The sequence below is a fragment of the Lolium rigidum genome, unplaced genomic scaffold, assembly GCF_022539505.1.
Source record: "Lolium rigidum isolate FL_2022 unplaced genomic scaffold, APGP_CSIRO_Lrig_0.1 contig_35164_1, whole genome shotgun sequence".
Classification (NCBI taxonomy): domain Eukaryota; kingdom Viridiplantae; phylum Streptophyta; class Magnoliopsida; order Poales; family Poaceae; genus Lolium; species Lolium rigidum.
In genome coordinates, this window is record NW_025900307.1 from 1 (window position 1) to 8,334 (window position 8,334).

Sequence of the window (8,334 nt, forward strand, 5' to 3'; positions counted from 1 at the left end):
AATAGTTTCTTCCTAACTTCATCCATAGCAATGCCTGTGTTCGACGTGATTTTGTACCTAGCAAATAAAAATCACGTGGCATTTTGGATGTGCAATACACGTATAAATACACATGACAGGGCGGCCGGACAAACTACCTACGGCTGCTTATGCTGCTCTCTTATTTAAATGTGTCGGCTATACATTCACATCTATCAATCCCTTTTTGAGAAACACAGTACAAACGCAGACGCTCACACACACGCGCATACACTCTCTATGCATGCAGGGCTTCGCATGGGTCAGGTATGCACGTGTACATGTACATAAACGGGTGCTTATGTATACTGGCTAGGCTGAAGAAACGGACGGGTTCTGATCGCGCAGTGCAGCACGTCCTTGCGTCAGGTTCGAGTCAATCGCACCTGGGCGTCTCCGCAACGATCGGCACCCAGCTAGCTGATAAGGATGCTCTCAGCCGAGCTGCAAAAGGAGCAACGGCTGAACAACTTGAACGACGCCCGCGCCGCGCGTTCCATTCGGTTTGGCCGGGGCGCTCGTCTATAAAAGGAACGCAGCAACAGCTGGGAGGAGGAGGAAGAAATGAAGGCAGCGGCTGGCGCGGCCACGGAGCCGGGGCAGCGGACGCGCCCCGCAACATGAAGACGTACGGAGGTGTTGCCGATCACTGGCAAACAAGGGCGTCGGCGATTGAGGACGTCGGCAACATGGCGTGTCCGGCAGCGTCCCGATGCTGCGCCATGAGCACATCAAGCGGAGCTCTCCGCAGCGTTGACAAGGCAAACTAGCCATGGCACCGCCGACGCCGACCATGGCCGTGGAAGCCCTGCTCCACCACGTCACCGGCAGAGTCCATGGTGAACAAGATCATCTCCATGGTCAAGGACGCGCGCCTAATAAGAGATCAACCCAGGGAGCGGACAAGGCGCCCCACGACGTGAAGATGAACGCAGGATCACCGGCGGTCGAGGATGTCGGGGACATGGCGCATCCGGCAGCGACCCGACGCCATGCAGTGATGCACATCAAGCGAAGCTCTCCGCGACGCTGACATGGCAAGCTAGCCATCGCGCCGACGATGCCGACCGTGGTCGTGAAGGCCCTGCTCCTTCACGCCACCACAGTCTACGGCGACCAAGATCATCTCCGTCGACGAGGACGCCGCCGCTGGAGCTTCCCATATGCAACCCGTCGGCGTGCACCCGAACTTGAAGACGGAGGTCGGCAAGCTCACGGAGACCGGCGCCGACAGCCTCGACGCTGAGCCGGGATGGAGAAGGACAACCGATGGAGCTCCACACCGTCGGCCACAACGCTGGCGATAGGAAGCCCACACGAGGTGCCCGGCATGGACGTTGACACACTTCTATTACCTAACACTAATATGGCTGTATCTAGTAGCTTTATGTACGTGCTTGGTGCAGATCGACATGTCTTCGATACAAGGACCAGAAACGTGTTCGCATGCGTGCGTATGTGCTGCCCCCAGGCATATGAAGAAGGTGTCGGGTGATGGAGATCCTTCGCGCATCTGCAACCTGACCCTTGACCCGGGCGCGCGGCACCTGCGCGCCCATGTTCATCAGTGGCTCGAGGAGAGATCGGCATCGCCACATGAAAAGAACCAGCTCATTCCATCTGGCTAGAAAGAGCGCTGCTATACATACGATAAATTCCATCCGATAACCGTACGATACTATTACTACTTGGCAGCCTCACTTACGTAACTCTTCTCTGACTCTGCCTAGTGCCTAACTGACTGCCCAAAAAAACAGACCAGCAGAGATGCAACTGTAAGCATAGAGGCCACTCTTTTCTATCCAAGATAAACGTCGACGAACGCCTGTGGGCAGTGGCAGCCTGCCCGTTGTCCGTAGAGCGGAGCGCAGCGTGGAGCTCGTCCTTGAAAGGTCGCGCTCGTCAACGCGCACGCCGTAGCCGTGGAGGATGGACTTGATGTCCTAGCAGCCCTCAGAACGTCTTCTGATGCCGTGAAGCGCCAAGGCTATTGAGGTACAGCTGCGAAGCTGGCACACCTAGTAAGGAAGGAAGCATCGTACGTTTATCGGACGGAAAAGATCGTGTGTGAAGCAATTCCGGGCTAGAAATGCCCACGTACAGATGTGAAGAAGGAGCCAATGCATGCCCTCTCTAATAATCATTCACACCGATTAAGGTTTAAACTAATCAATCATTATTTTTGTTTCGTGCATGTTTGTTCTGGTTTCAGGTACGAATGGAATGGATCCATGCAAGATGATGTTGACCAGACCAAGTCACCACGCCAATATTCAGAGATCACCTTCCATGGACGCCTAGGAGCCGGATCCGTCACGCCCGCTGAAAGCTCCACATCTACGCACCGATCGCCTCCAACGGAGCTTCTATCGTAGACCACATCATCACGTTGGCACATCTTCATCAACCCCTCCCCGACAAGGGCGCCAACTACGGCGACACAAAGATCGTCTTCATGGACTCGCCGGCAAGGTGGCGAGGACGACAACTACATCGACACGCTGCCATTCGTCTACGTCAACCCGACTACGCCAGTCGAGTCACACGACCACTACACATCAAGCCTCCATGGGCCTGTGAACACTTCGGACATCACAAGATCTACATCGCCAAGTTCATATACCATCATCATCAAGCCGCACCACCACACCGTCACGCGGCGTTGTTCAAGTCTACTTCGACTCCTACATAACCTCTCTTCCTCAACATCGGCCTAGCATTGACGAGGCGAACCCACTCCACCGACTTGTATTTTCTTCGATGAAGCGAACCATTTCTTGCCGGGCACCGACGAGGCGAAGGCAAGACATCAAGTCCGACACCGACGAGGCGGACACCACCGGGCTCGGCACCGACGAGGCGAAGGCCGCCCATCTGTCTAAGCTGACGAGGCCAGACATCTTCATCATTGGACATCGACAAGCCGGAGAGTATGGCTAAGCATCGCCGGGGCGACGGACGTACCGTCCTGCTTTCCACTTCACCATCATATCATCATCGTCTACGCCAAGTGCATGGAGAAGGCGAGACTGGAAGATGACGACCATTGCAGTAGCTTAATCGGAGGTGGTCCGCGGCGTTGACTCGCGGACGTAATTAATCGGGAGCCTTCCGAGGCCCCGTGAACCAGAACACACAATCGCCCAAGTCATATCGGCCGCGCTAGCAGGCCACGGAGCGCATATGTAAAGGGATCTTGTAATTTCGTTTCTCCATTGAGAGATTAATAAAAATATATGTTTCCCTATATTTTATTTGTGTACTTATGTACACTGGCATGCCCGCATATGCATTTTCCCCTGGCGCGTAGAGAGATAATATTTAGTCCACCTTTTTATTATTTCTCGTGTCAAACAGCCTGCACATTTGAATAACCCGTATAATTCATGTAAAAACAGTAAATGATCTCCAGGATGGACAGTTCCATCCCCTTCATAGCGGTTATCCACAACACGTTCAATAATTTTCATAGGTATTTTGTATGGAACCTCTTTCTCACCTGGCGCCTCATCCACTACCTTTGCAGTAATAGTAGATTTTCCAAATAGGAATTCAAGAGGAGATCTCTCCATAATGAATTATAGCACCAGGCAGAAATAAAATCAGCACGTACAGTAAAGGTTTCCCTTACCAATTTCACTTACCAAAAACGCTTCACTCCCTGGCAACGGCGCCAGAAAATAGTCTTGATGACCCACAAATATAGGGGGTGTATCGTAGTACTTTCGATAAATAAGAGTGTTGAACCCAACGAGGAGCAGAAGGTGTTGACAAACAGTTTCGATGAATGATTCACTGTAAATGCTCACAGACAAGTATTCAGGGGGTTTTGATATAGCAGATGAATAAAGTACAAGTAAGTAAAATGCGAGAGTAATAATTGCAGCGAGTGGCCCAATCCTTTTTAGCACAAAGGACAAGCCGGTTTGTTTACTTATGATGACCAAACATTCTTGAGGACACACGGGAATTTAGTCTAGTGCTTTCGCTTCATATAGTTGATTAATCTTCATTGTTTTGATAAGTCACTACACCACAGCACTTGAACCCCAACACACAGGTTGGTCGGGGAAGCACGTTTCACCGACCAAAAGTTGGTCGGGAATTGGTTTTGCCGACCGATCATGTTGGACACCGCAAGTCCGGTCGGCAAATGTCTTTCCCGACCGACATTTCTTTTCCGACCGACTGTTGGACACCATGGTCAACGCTTTCCCGACCGACATTTCTTTCCCGACCAACATTTCTTTTCCGACCGACATTTCTTCGCCGACCAACGGTTGGACAACACAAGCATTGGCGACCGATTTTCTGTTGGCCCTTGCCATGCAACATTTCCCTCTAACGGTTGGACGGTGTTGCTTTTGCCAACCAACTTTCCAACATGATACAAATTACCGACCAACATTCAAATACTGAATGGAAAAATCATTATATTCACATATATCCTCCAACAAATACCATGGGGAGTTAAAGCATAACCATCAATAATGATATGCATTAAGTTCATATACAACAATGATTGTTCATATGTTCTCAACTCATTACGCATAATTAAGTTTACAAAATAATAGCTTGTCACCACATAACCAGGTTTACAAAATGGAAGCCAAATGATTACCATATAACCAGGCTTACAAAATGATAACAGAAAGGTAGCCTATGAGACCAAAGTTACTCCATTACACAACTCATCTTGTTGATGGGAAACATCCAGCTAATTGGTGGTTTACGGCAATCATTTTGCATGATAATTCATATTTTAATGGGACATCTGCACAAACAAGTACAAAGTGATACAGTTAGCAAACTAGTGAAGGAAGCATGTATAATGGTGGATCACTTGGATTAGTTAGACTAGTAGCATGAACATGAGGTAAGCATGACATACTATTAGATTGATCTATGTAGCACATAAAGAACTCGCCTACTGAAGGAAGCATTTTGAAAGATCACATGGACCTTTGGCAGATAAAGGGTCCATCTCCTCTGTGAAGTAACAAGCAACACAGGAGAGGAGCTATAATACTGTGCATAGGCATAGGAGATACAAGTTTAAAAAGTGGACAGAACGCCGGTTGGACCGAAAACACCGGAACCGACAACCCTGGCGGTTTGTTAATCGCACGGGACTAGTAAAACCGGATCAAACAGGACAGTTTTCCTTCAAACCGGAGATTAAACCAGAGCGGCTGAACCAGGCTGAGAAAAATAACATGCCCTTGTCATGTATCTCAATACATCCAGTAGGTTTCGAACTTAGGTTCGACGATGTAATGAACTCGGACAGTTAAGCAACTAGACTACATTCGCTTCTTGTCAAGTACACAGAAATCATTCTATTGATTCTTGTTTCCTTCCATATTACATTATTAAATATAGCTTCGCAACAGCGGTTCAAACCTTTGCATGAAAAATGTTGAGCTATGATTGCTTTATGTACAAAGTAGAGACACGTTTATTTTGCAGTCAAGATTATTTTGCAAGACTAACTAATACAACAACATGCCAATCATAAGATGTTCATCACTAAACAGTTCAGTGCTAAATAAGAAGGGCGTGCAAAAGCAATCTACAGCAGAAATAGGATACAAATCATTCACGCCATGGAGCAGAACCAAGATGTAATTACGAATTGCCTTTGACAAAGGCCAACAAACAGTTGCCAAATGTTGTTCTCAGGTTAGCAATCTTTTCAGATGTGATTAAACCAGGCATCATATATTTGTAATCGCATGATGCATTTGTGGTCACACATAAGTGGAGCAGCTTCCTCATAAAAAAAAATCTCAAAAGGAAGTCCTTGTTCAGGTTGAGAAATTAGACAATCGAACCTAACATCTTATTTTTTATGGCCTCTACATGTTCTGCTTTGTGAAACATAGTCAGATGGAAAGGAATATATAGCGAGCTTCTCTGTATTGATCTCAAGACGCGGCATCTACAGCTGATCATTTTAATGAAGTACAAAACTGATGATTCTACGGAAACAATGTCTCAAGGCCGCGACCTACGACTCCACCCAAAAAAAAAATACGAGTGCGTACTGCTCCATCCAAAACAAGAAGGAAACCAAGGCCTGCCCACATCCAGATTAAGAAGGAAGCACGCGTTTTGCCTCGGCGAGAGTATCACAACCACACGCGCATAAAATCCAAACGAGAGCATCACAATCAAAGAACGACCTAGTTTAATTTTAGCGATTGTGCGAGCGCCAGCACGAAGCACGAATCGAAGCTGAGCGTATAAGAATGAATCCTGGGAGTTTCTCACCGGGCGCTTCTGCACTGGTTGATGCGTCCCCACTAGGAGATCTGGGGAAAACGGGTCGGGGAGCTTCGTCTCGGACGAAAGGTGCCGGCCGCGGCAGAGTGTGTGGACGAAGGAGCCTCACCGGACGCTCAGGTATCACCGTCGGCTGGAGAGAGCACCTGCCGGCGGAGATCGATTGAGCGGCGGCGATGGAGGGAGGGACTGGAGGACGACCGGGAGAGGCGGCGGCGGCGGCCTCGCCGGCCGATGAGGACGACCGGGAGAGGCGGCGGCGGCCTCGCCGGCCGATGTGCACGTGGACGGAGAGAGCTCGAAACCTTGGCGGCGGAGAGAGCGGAGTGTGGCTTCTGAGCGAGCGAGTGAGGCCGATTTGGGGGAGAAATGGGGGCGGTTTGTGCCGATAGGGTTTGGAGCCGAACAAAAATAAAGAGGAAAATTTTGGTGGACTGGGCCATTTTGGCGCTAAGATTTTCAGTTTCCCGCGAGTCAGCCCATGGCTGGCCACATGTTGGTCGGAAATACTTGCCGACCGATAGTTAGACGGCCATGTAGGAAATACCGACCAACAATTCGACGGGACGAATACCGACCGACAAACAGACGATATAGTTTTCCTTCGCCGACCAACTGTTCGTCAGTACTTTTCCCGACCAACAGTCGATCACCAATAGTGACCTTTTACCGACCAACGTCAGTTGGGAATTCTGTACTGTGGTGTAGTGAGTGTTGTGTGGGTGAACCTATGCTAATGTACCGCCCTTCCGAGGACTAATACATACTTGTGATTATACCCCTTGCAAGCATCCGCAACTACAAGAAAGTGTTATCACCAGAATTTGACCGGGTCAGAGGTGGGCCGTGATCAAGATGGGCTTGAAGAATATATATAGAAGAAATATGTGAATCGGCCTTACATGCAAAGTTTGGGCTAGTTTGCCCTTGTATCTGTAACATATTAGATTACGTGTCGGTTAGGAGTTGGAGTTTTACCCGTGCACGGTTAGGTGCACGCTCGAATTAGAAAGTCCCCTGGACTATAAATATGTATCTAGGGTTTATGGAATAAACAACAACCAACGTTCAACACAAACAAATCTCGGCGCATCGCCAACTCCTTCGTCTCGAGGGTTTCTCCTGGTAAGCACCATGTCTGCCTAGATCGCATCTTGCGATCTAGGCGACCTAGCTTCACGTTGTTCATGCGTTGCTCGTCGTCGAAGCCTTTTTGATGGCGAGCAACGTAGTTATCTTAGATGTGTTAGGGTTAGCATTGTTCTTCGTATCATATGTTGTCGTAGTGCAACCCTTATACATCTAGCCGCCCTTACACCTATCTTAGGTGTAGGGGCGGCACCCGCTTGATCATCGTTTAGTAGATCCGATCCGTTACGGTTGCTCCTTGTTCTTCAAGGATTAGTTTAATATCCAGTAATAGTTAGGCCTTACAAAGGGTTGGAGGATCCGGCGGCGTGTAGGGTGTAGTTTGCTAGCCCTAGACGGGATGTTCCGGGGATCAACCTCGTGTTGGTTTTTAGGCCCTGTCTAGGATCGGCTTACGATCACCGTACGCGAGCGCGAGGCCCAATCGTGAGTAGGATGATCCGATTATGCGGTGAAAACCCTAAATCGTCGTAGATCGCTTTAGCTTTATCTTGATCAAGCGGGACCACCATATATTCGTACACCTCGTATGAATCATGGGTGGATCGGCTCTTTGAGCCGATTCACGGGATAACTCGAGAGCCGATCGAGGCTCGTATTTAACGTTTACGTGTATTCCATGCGAGAAACTAAGCGAGGCATCATCCAACACCTCCCGACCGGGTATAGGTCGGGTGGCACGCCCTTGCGACGGCATCGGACGTGTGACTAGAAGGCTTTGCGGGCCGTCGCTGCGAGGGCCGGGACCGGCCGCGGCCCCTAGTTGTTCCCGGCTCTACGGTGTTGCCGGTCGGCTGCCCGCCGGTGGGTTTCCGACCGCAACACATTCGGCACGCCCGGTGGGACCATCTTCGACATCCACCGCATCGCCATCTACATCCG

At 49.5% G+C, this 8,334-nt stretch overlaps 1 long non-coding RNA gene across 1 annotated transcript; it reads right to left on the reverse strand.

The window, feature by feature from the left end:
• Positions 1-4,431: 4,431 nt before the first annotated feature.
• Positions 4,432-6,515, reverse strand: LOC124681182. The gene is made up of 2 exons (XR_006995750.1): positions 6,292-6,515; positions 4,432-4,792 (listed from the first exon to the last, which is right to left on the reverse strand). It is a non-coding gene; the product is annotated as an uncharacterized LOC124681182 (long non-coding RNA).
• Positions 6,516-8,334: the final 1,819 nt, after the last annotated feature.